This window comes from Arvicanthis niloticus, chromosome 16, assembly GCF_011762505.2.
Source record: "Arvicanthis niloticus isolate mArvNil1 chromosome 16, mArvNil1.pat.X, whole genome shotgun sequence".
NCBI lineage: Eukaryota > Metazoa > Chordata > Mammalia > Rodentia > Muridae > Arvicanthis > Arvicanthis niloticus.
The window spans coordinates 57,885,239-57,896,564 of NC_047673.1; positions in this window are offsets into that span (position 1 = coordinate 57,885,239).

Sequence of the window (11,326 nt, forward strand, 5' to 3'; positions counted from 1 at the left end):
CTCTTTCATGTTGACTCTGTCTTGAAGCACTCATATGGAAAGAATTACATAAGTAAAACTCTAGAGAGGACCATGTGGCACCAGAGGACTCATCAAAGCTGCAGCCCTGGAACTCTCTGAGTGACTTGGTGGCAGCTCACCAGGTGGGAGAGTCTGTTTCCTTCTCAGTCCTTACTACATATATTAACATTGGGGAGCAAGGGGTCTTGCAACTCTGCTAAGGTTCAGGGTGTACTTGACAGTTGTACTTTCTGAACCTGAAGAAGCCTCTCTTTAGAGCTTCCTGAGCCCTGTCTAGCTTTCCTCCAGGATGGAATGTCCCATTTCAAAGGGAATTGCTACACAACAGATTGCCCATATGTTGCTACTTTTACCTATGAATACTACACGTTCCCACAGGATAGGATTGTTTATGAAGACATTCTTCCACTAAATGAGATATGCAGCTAAGAATAGCCAACTGAGTTAGGGCATTGCCATACAGAAAATTGGTTCCGCACACAAACTCTCATGAAATTCTTGTGGTTTGTGAATTGCACGACTATTAGTTGGCCCACGTCCTCCTGCCCTTCCAGTAGCACAACTGCAAGCTGTTGGGTGGTCTTTTTTTTTTTCTAGCATTGAGGACATGTAGTCGAATGTCCTTCAGCACAAGGGCTAAAGAGGTAAGGTGGCATCTTCCTGGGGTGTACAAAGGTCTAGCTGAAGAGCTAGAAAAAGCCAGCTGGCACTGTGTCCCAAGTCCTAGCCAAGCTTACTGAATGCCTCTCCAGTCATCATACTGTGTGTGATAAATAAACTATGTTACTTGGCCTAGATGACTCAGCAATAGGGACATTCTAGAAGAAGACAGTTGAACTCTTTCCCTAGAAGCCTGGAGGATGTGGCACAGGAAAGGAAGCAGCAGAAAGAGATCACCTTCAAGCTCACTGCACTGCAGATGAGTTTCCTTTGAGATGTACATGTTTGCACAGAACTCCACAGGATGCCCACTGTGTGTCCAGACAAACCACAGCTTGTGCCCCTCGCCAAGCCTGATGGAGAAGCCTGAGTCCCCCACCAATTTCTAGTCCAGTTGTCTTCCTAGGATCCATAGCCTTTACTGTTTGATTCCGTAGCTATACCTTCTACCACACACCTTAAAAGTGTGCTGACTGTCTATTATTTTTCTTTTTCTTCCTTTTTGTATACTTCCTGCCTTGTTGTGGTGGATCAAACCTGAGGTCTTGTACATGAGGCTAGAAAAATATCTGCCCTTCCACAATGTCCCGTTTTTATTTTAATTTTTTTTTTAATTTTTGTTTTGGAGTAGACTAGACTAGTCCATCTGTCCTCAAATTCGTGTTCCTCCTGTCTTTCCTTTGAATTGAGATTACAAATAAGTGTCACCATGTACAGACCTTCCCTGAGGTCTTGAACATTGCTAAGTACATACTTTACCACGAGCTGCACCACCAGTCCTATTGCATATTTTGATTCCTTCTTGCCTTAAACTAATTTGAATGTGGTCTTATAAAATGTCTACTGAACTCTTAAGACATTTAGAAACTACTAAGTCGCTAATATTTTGGACAAGGAATTTATTTTGTTCATTAGATCTTTTTGGAGTTCAGAGTTGTAACCAGTAAGTTATTCCTGTCCCACACTTCATGAGAGCCTTAAGCTGCCTATCTATCTCACCAGCTCTGAACCTGTAGGCTGGGTGTTAAAAACGCAGTGACTGTGTCTGCTTGTCCTCGTTGTCATTCTACAAACTTCATGTGGCTGTCTTAGGATACTAATTCCCATCAGGAATACTTGAACTTGGCATTGTAAATGCTTTCCCATAGCGGAGTTCCTGTGGGGGAGGAGAAATCCTACACTTGATGTTTTCAGTCTTCTTATCAGAGATTATGTTACAATAAAGCTGAGTGGGAAGCCCCACAGGCTTATGAATAAAGGTTATGTATAGACCTATAGACAGAGCCACTCAGTCACGGAACACCTCCCAGGTGTTAATACCCTCCCAGGTATAACGTTTGCTTTTTGGAACAAGTCAAAATTAGCAAAGAGATGGGCAAGAAAACAAAGGTGTGGCCAGAACAGGTTTATACACTCAAGTTGGTTTTAGGCACAGACATGCAAATAACTGGCGCCTTGAAGGCTGCTAGAAATGCTCTCCATGAGGGGCTCAATAAAGTGTCTCTGGTGCATGCGTAAGGACCTGTTTGGGTACCCAATCCAGCACTCTTAAAGCAATGTGGGAAGTGGAATACCTAGAAACTCTCAAGCCACCTAGCCTGAAGGATGAAGGTGAGGACCAGCATCCAAAGTTGTCTTCTATCCTCCATATCATACAGCAGCAGGGGTATACTTGAACTCACAGACAGCAACACATACTACATGAACACACACACACACATACACACACATACACACACACACTTTGTTTTTAATTTAGAAGGGAAATGCGGTTGATACTGGTTTGTGGTCCTAGGTGGCCATAGAGGAGCCCTACTTAAATGCAATCTCAGTATAAGGTTCAATTTACAGTCTGAGGATTTGCTGCTGCATTACTGTTCCCAAGATTCCTAGTAACACTGACTTTGCCCTTCAGGAACAATTACCAAACTTCAAGCAAAACACAAGGAATCAGGTCAACTTGTAGGTGTAGACTTGCAAGCCAAGGGTGAAGTGGGCGTGTGAGTTAATTGCCATGCAGAGAGACAGCATCTTTGTTCTGGGACTGTGATAGCTACAAACATGTCTGATGAGATCATGGTGGTGTAGCATCTTCTCACAAAACTGCATGGAGGCGTCTCTGATGTTATTTAAATGATAAAGTTCCTGTAGAGTGGTCTGCTGGGCAGCTATGGAAAGTTTGTTCACACTTCAAGTGATTTTCAAAGATTGCGCCTCTTCAAATTCTGATGGTTTGAAATATTAACGATACTCTTTTCAAAATTGTGCCCCATTTTGTGCCGTGGTACTGTGTGCTGTGTGCTGTGCTACCGTGAGGCGGGTAAGGTTGTATAAAAAAGCAGGCTGAGCAAGCCATGGAGAGCAAGTCAGAAGCAGCATTAGTCCATGGTTTCTGCATCAGCTTCTGCGTGCAATGCCTGCCCTGGATTCTCTCAATGATGGGCTGTAACTGGATATGTAAGGTAAGTAAACCCTTTCTTCCCCAAGTTGCACTTAGTCATGATTGTCTGTTACAGCAGCAGGAAGCAAACTAATACATACTTATTTCCTCCTATTTTTCTGTGCCTCAGATTTTGACAGACCTATTTTCTCTCTAATATCACTTAGCAACTTGCTCGTTCTCTCTCCTGTCATAATTCATACTAGTTTAAAGATCTATGCTTTGGGGCTAAAGAGATAGCCTGATGGTTTAGACTGCGTCTTGTCCTTTCAGAGGTCTCAAGTTTGGTTCCTAGTATCCATGTTGGGTATCTCACAACTGCAGCTCCAGAAGATCTGATACCCCCTTCTGATCTCTACAGGAACCTACACTCTTATGACATGTACTCACACACACACATCCATGGATAATCTTTAATTACCCATGCTGTGACAGATTTTATTTCCAAGAGATGGCCTTTATAGAATCATCCATTCCTAATGTGCTTGTAGTATTTTCTTGCCAACACTATTAAAAGTCTTGGATTCTATCTTCCCACCCCTCCAATTCCGTGTGGGTGCTAATGGTGTTTCCACTAATAGAATATGACAAACATGACTCAGCCTGGGGCCAGCCCATCACTAGCTCTGTAGCTTCTTCATTTTGCATCTTCAAATGTCATTCTTGGGGAAATGCCTTTGGACCTCATCTCTCAGATGTAGACAGTGCACGTTACACGGAAAGAAGAGATGTTGGCACTCTGGGAAAGAGCCTCATCGAGCTAGCCAATAGCTGGCTTCATCTATTAGTCTGAGCCAACTTGGACCTCTATTCAGGTGGGCGTTCAGAAGCCTACAGTTCCAGCTGGCATCTGGATGCCACTACAGGCAGGACACCAAATGAGAACTGCCTAAGTCCAAAAAACTTACAGAGATAATAAATCACCTCATCTGGCTGAAGATGTAGCTCAGTTGGTAGAGTTGTTGCCTAGAATGTATTGGGTCCTGGATTTGATCCCTAGTGCTGCATACACCAGGCACATATCTATATTGTCCTAGTACCCAGGAGATAGAGCAAGGATGACCAGAAGGTCAGGGTCATCCTCAGTTGCATAGCAAGTTTGAGGATATGTACTTGAGATCCTGCCTTTAATTTTTTTTAAAAAACTAGACTTTGATGGGATACATCACACAACAGAGAGTTGGAATATATACTGATGATATATAAATATTCCAGCCTTGGAATCTCTTCCCCTGGTTTCCTCCTGCGATCTTACCTTCTAACCTACTTTTACACAAGATCTTCCACACGCCCTACAACATGCTGTTCCTAACTCCTAGTTTCGTGTTCTCTCTCCTTTGACTGTCTTACACCACTCAAGCTAGTCATTCTAATGTAATAGTTCCACAGCTGCCAGGGAACTCCAGTTTGTCCATGTAGCCTTCTCTGCTGACTTTTGTCGCCTCAGTTAGATCCTTAGTCAGCTTTAAGGCATTTTTAATGTATTTGGGCTATAGGGAGATTGTCTATAAAAAAAAAAAAAATCTATTGTTAACAAACTTTTCTTCTAGAGAAAAAGATCCCAGAGCAGACAGAAGTATGTTTGTGTCTGATGTGGTCTTGCAGCCCATACCCTAGGAAGCAAACTCTGAGAACCAGAGGGAGATTTGTTAGCCATGGTACAGGGCACAGTGGTCCACTATTTTTCCATCATGGTTGTTATGGTTTGGATCTTAACTCTTTCCCAAAGCTCAGATATAGTCAGTTTGGTCCACAGTGCAGATATACTAAGAGTGAGGGCTTTGAGAGGTGCTGTGGTCTCATGAATGAGTTATTTAACTTATAGAGTCATGACTTAATGTGTTTAGGGGAAGAGATTTTTGTTATAAACAAGATTTTGCTTCACCTTCCCAAAGCTATGAGGTGAACAGCTCTGTTTCATTTCATGCCTCCTTCCATGATACTCTGCCTCACCTCAGGCCTTGAAACAGCAGTCAAGAGTGCAGACTGAAACCTCTCAACCAGGAGCCCAAACCAGGAAACCCCTTGAAGTTGATTTTCTAGAGTACTTTGTCACATAACAGAAAAATGGTTAACAGAACAGATTTTATTCTTTTGCATATATATGCATGTGAATATGTATGTATATATGCATCTTTGTATGTATGAGGGTGAAAGTTTGCTTGAGTGTGTGTGTGTGTGTGTGTGTGTGTGTGTGTGTGTGTGTGTGTGTGTGTGTATAGGCCCAAAGCTGACATCAGGTGTCTTCTACAATATTTATTGAGGTGTCTTCTATTTATTGAGGAAAGGACTCTTGCTTCCACCAAACCTAGCTGACTTCTACATGGGTGGTAGAGAATCCAAACACTGATGCTCACAGCTTCATGACAAGACTTGAACCACTAGGCCACTTCATCTCTAACTAGCATTTATAAAATTCAGTGGCTTAAATAAAGGATCAGTCAATAATCCTTGACATTTCCAGAAATGGGCAACCCATTGGTAGTAGTCTATGATGAGGGATACTGGCAACTTAAGGGATGAAGGAAGTAAAGAGAGGACCAGTTCAAACAGACAGATATTTACCAGGTATCCTCTATTCCAGGCAGTTGTAAGGTGTTAGGGTCATGGTGCCTCTTGCAGCTTTGTACAGCCACAGGGATGTAGACAGGAGAGCTGGCTTAGCACAGATCTTCAAGTGCTTTGTATGCTCAGAAGAAAATGCCTTTTGGCAACTCATCTGCTCAGAGTGGTGTCTTTGGTTAATTCATTCAAAAATGTTACACATGCTGAAACTATACTAAATTATTGACCAAGGCCTCATGCAAATTACTAATGAAAGACTTAAAGTGTTAAAGTTTCCAGAAAACTAGAAGAATTAAACTGTGCTGCTATTTCATGCTGGTGTTGCTGCCACCACTGTGTTTCAAGAGATGGATGTTTGCCCATCTGCTGTTCTCAGATAAGCAGCAAGTTGATTTGATAGCAGTGACTCTGTCACCCATTTGCCTTTTTTTTTTTTTTTTTCAAAAGAAAAAAAAAGAACACTTGAGCCAGCAACATGGCTCAAGGAGTAAAGGCACTTGCTGCCAGTCCAGACAAACTGAACTCCATCCTAGGGCCCTCATAGGAAACAACTGACTCCCATATGTTGTCCTCTGACTTCCACAGTGTTCTGTGGTGTACACATGTTCATGTACACACACAAACACAAATAAGTAAAACATTTTAAAGAGTCTCAAAGAGTACAAAATAAATGTATTTATATTGTCACTACTATCTTTCAATGAACAAATAAATAAAAGAATAATGACTATCATGGTGAGTACTTTTTGAACTTGTGTTTAATACACAGAAATAAATTGTTCATTTCACTATGTTCTACACATGGTTGGAGCAATTGAAACCAACCCTTGTACACATTCTTCCTGGAAACAAAACATTGAAGATGTTCTTAAAATACATTGGTTAATTCATTTGAGTGAATTTCTCAAGAATGTAACAACCGTGAATATTATTAGCATTAGGAAGCATTTTTCTCCTATGTGTGCTAAAAAGGAAGGGAAAAACAGGAACTGAGATATTGTGCCTCCCCTCAGAAAGTCTATTTGGAAAAGGTGGGTGAGTAGATCTGGGGTTAAAAAAATAAAACTATGGAAAGCAGAAGTCGGAAAGAAGGGATTAGGACACCAACCCAGCCACAAAACCTTCCACCTACAATTTGTCCTGCTTGCAGAGCTTGCTGGAACCAGAGCTGAGCAGAATCATCATTAAAGAGACCAGAGAGACTTCATCCAGAAACTGATGGGAACAGATGCAGAGAACCACAGCCAAACATTTGGCAGAAGACAGCAATTACTGTGGAGGAAGGGGGAGGAAGGATTGGAGGAGCCAGAAGGGTCAGGGATACACCACAAGAATACAACCACGCAATCAACTGACCAAGACTCATGGGAACTGGAGAAATCAGGAAACCTATACGGTCTGACCTAGGTTCTCTACATAAATGTTAATCTGAGTAGCTTGATGTTCTTGTGGAAATCCTAACAGTGAGAGTAGGAGTTGTCCCTGACTTTTTCGCCTACTTGTGGGACCCTTTTCCTCTTACTGGGTTGCATTGTCCAGCCTTGATGTGATGCTATGTGCCTGGTCTTATTGTAGCTTGTTATAAAGTGTTTGGTTGATGTCCCTGAGAGGCTTGCCTTTTCCTGAGAGGAGGGTGGAGAAAAGGGAGTGGATCTGGAGGAAAGAGGAAGGGGGAGAACCTGGGGGAAGGGAGGAAGAGGGAGAACCTGGGGAAAGGGAGGAAGAGGGTAAAGAAGCCATAGGGAGGGGAGAGAGGGGAAACTGTAGACAGAATATAATATATGAGAAAAGAATTTTTAAAAATGGAGAGAGAGAAGGAGGAAGGGGAGGAAGAAGAAGAAGGAGAAAAAGAGGAAGAGAAAAAGGAGGAGGAAGAGGAGGAGGAAGAGGAGGACGAGGAGGAAGGGGAGAAAAAAAGAAGACAAAGAAGAAGAAGAAGAAGAAGAAGAAGAAGAAGAAGAAGAAGAAGAAGAAGAAGAAGAAGAAGAAGAAGAAGAAGAAGAAGAAGAAGAAGAGAAGAAGAAGAAGAGGGGTCTTTATGTTGTGTTATTTTAATAGCTTAGTATTTTTAATATAATTTTTTCAACCTCTATGCATTTCAACATCATGAAAGGCAGTGTCAAACACTGAGGATAGAGATCCTACAGGTCAAATGAAGGCCCCTTGCAGAGTTTACATAACACTGTAGACTTAGCACTTTGGTATCCGAATAAAAGCTCTTAGATGTCTTCAGGATGACTAACATGCCAATGATAAATATTCGTTCAGACACATAGAACATTTCATCTGAGTTGTGAAACCAATTATCTCAGAAATGATTACAAGTCCAGGCGTGCATTGTAATACCACATAGAACAGATTGGACCACCGGGTTCCTCTGTCCATGATGTTCCAGCCACACTTGAAAATATGATGTGAGAGTTTAGATGGAATCTTTTATCACAAGGACAGAAGCAACGTTCCTGTTAGATGGCACTTTCTGTGAGAAGGATTAGCATGAGTCCTTAAATGCATAAATTAGATTAATAAGTTAGACAGCTCATCTATCAAGCTCAACACCTGAGCGTATTCTTCCACAAGCAGACTTGTCAAAGGAATTGATAAAACAAAAGACCCATAGCATTTCTTCAAGGGTTTTGTAAGTCATGTTCTTTAAAATCTTACCAGAAGTACCAATGAAAACAATATGCGCATTATACATCTTTACTCACATCAAAAAGAATGAAAGAAACAATAGACCCCCACAACTGATATATAAAAACCAACAGCATAAAAAAGAAGAAAATCACAGACACACAGACACACACACCACACACACACACACACACACACACACACACACACACACACACACACACACAAAACAGAAACAGAACAGCAAATACAAAATGGACCTTAGCATATAGATAGATCATCATTGGCACACATAGTAAGAGGTAGGTAGAATTTACCATACTAAAATGCTACTTCTTCCTGATTCAGATTAGAATGATCTCAAAAATGCTAGCAACTCTACAAAGAAACAAGAATGTCCTTTATTTTGGGTGGAAATGTATATTGCTACAACTCCTATGATGGTTGCATGTACATTTTCCCCGCTCATTGGAATTTATCTTGGATAAATACATCTGCAAAAGGATAGTATGTTCTTGTCATTACCATTTTGTTTGTAGTGGCAAATCTGTGAAAAGAATATATGCCCTTCACCTGGTGTTATTTTCTAGCCATAAAAAAATTGGAGGAGAAAAATTATTTATTCAACCAAATATTCATCCATGCTAAAATTTTCCAAAATATTAGGTACAGAGGGGCGTGTCATACCATGGGAAGAATATACCCTCTCCCCTTAAGAAGACTTCTTGTCAAGTATTTGATCACAGCAATGAAAAAGCAATGATTGAATATTGAGACTACTAAGACATTATTCAAAGAAAATTTAAAAGGCTTAATAATATATAATGAGGGGCTGGAGAGATGGCTCAGCGGTTAAGAGCACATGTGCTCTTCCAAAGGTCCTGAGTTCAATTCCCAGCAACCACATGGTGGCTCACAACCATCTGTAATGGGATCCGATGCCCTCTTCTGGTGTGTCTGAAGAGAGCTACAGTGTACTCATATAAATAAAATAAATAAATAATTCTTTAAAAAATATATATATATATATAATGAAAAAACTTCAGCTTTATAAATCAGAAAAGTTAAGAGGCATTAAAATGGAAATATTTATTAAATATCATGTTCAGATGTCATGAAAATTTTCTTGAGATCCCAGCTATCTTCTTAGTAGATATTCACAAGCAGATTCTAAAATTCATATGAAAATTTAAAGGTCCTGAAACACCAAAATGATCTTGAAAAGGAACAAAGTAAGCAAGCTCACACTTCCTGATTTTAGAATTTACTACAAGGCAATGGTAATCTAGAGAGTGTGGTGTGGACGGCAGGATGAAAATACAGATCAATGCAATAGATTTAAGAGCCAATAACAGATCCACATATACATGGGCAACAGATTTTCTGTAAGAATCACAAACCATCCAGTGGAAGGAACACTAGTCTTCTGTAACATAATGAAACCGGCTCACCCAGTGTCGAGAATGAAACTGACAATATAAACATAAAATTGAAGAAAGGCGCAGACGCAGCAAATAAAGCCAGCAGCAGTGATGGTTCCCAAAGCAGCATCTCCCGGACGAAGAAAGCACAGGGCTTTTATTTGGGAAACACATCAACTTGTGTGGAGGCAGGCATAGTCCTGAACATGCTCAATTTGAGGTCAGATCTTTTCATACATCACAGGTTCATTTAAAAAAAAAAAAAAAGATGAATCCCTCAGGATGAAGAGCATAGAGCAACACAAAACAAAGTTCACTTTAGGTCACCTTCAATGGGAGGGGCAGGATGACTCCGCAGTTTTAGTAGTGGTCTTCTAAGTTTCTCTTCTCTGAAACAAAAGTCACTTTAAAGATACAACAGCCTTTCTACTCCTTCAGGGGTGGTCTTTAAAAGTCACCTGCCTGGCTTCCAGCAGTTTAATCTCCTGAAGTTGGGACAACTGGATAGCCTCAAGCAAAAGAATAAAGAATGAGGCAGGTGGGGGCTAGAGAAATGGCTTAGGGGCTAAGAGAGTATCTCACAGTTGCAGAGGACCTGAGTTTGCCTCCCGGCACCCACATCAAAAGGCCCAGAAGCAACTGCAACTCTAACTTCATTATCTGATGCCTCTACTTTGTGTAGGCACTCACACTCAAGTGCATGTACTGAGACACAGATACACACACACACACACACACACACACACACACACACCATATAGACACGGCAAACACAGCATACGTATATTTCTGCTTAAGAAGAATGAGCCTCTCCTTATATCGTATATAAAACTAACTTAGAATATTAAAACTGAAACTCATAAAAAACAGGTGGATAAATCTCCATGACTTTAGTTTTGTCTAACAATTCTTAAATATTAACTAAACACACACAAAAAATAACACCAACAAAAATACAGATCAATTGAATTCTATGGAAAATAAAACCTTTTCTGCTTCAATAATTATCTTAAAAGTGGAAACCAAACTCATACAACAAAATATTTACCCAATAAGGAAACTATATCTAGAGTGTATAAAGAACTATCACAGCATGTACTCGCTGATTTTATGTCAACTTGACACAAACTATAGTCATCTGAAAGGAAGAAACGTAACTGAGAAAATGCACCATAAGACTGAACAGACAGACATATAAGTCATTTTCTTAATGATTTATGGTGGAGGGCATAGCCCATTGTGGGTGAGGCCATCTCTTGGTTGGTGGTCCTGGGTTCTATAAGAAAGCAGACTGAACAATTTATGGGAAGCAAGCCAGTAAGGTGTATTCCTCCAACGTCTCTCTGTCAGCTCCTGCATCCAGGTTCCTACCTTGTTTGAGTTCCTGCCTTGGCTTCTCTCTCTTCATCTCTGTAACCTGAGATGAGACAAATAAACACAACCTGCTTTTGGTCATGGTGTTCACCACAGCAAGTGACTGTAACTAGGACATAACTCAGTAATAATAAATGACATCAATACAAATATAAAATATTCAGAGGGAATATTCAGTGGGAAGGTAAAGCCTCAAGCCACTTGTAAACAG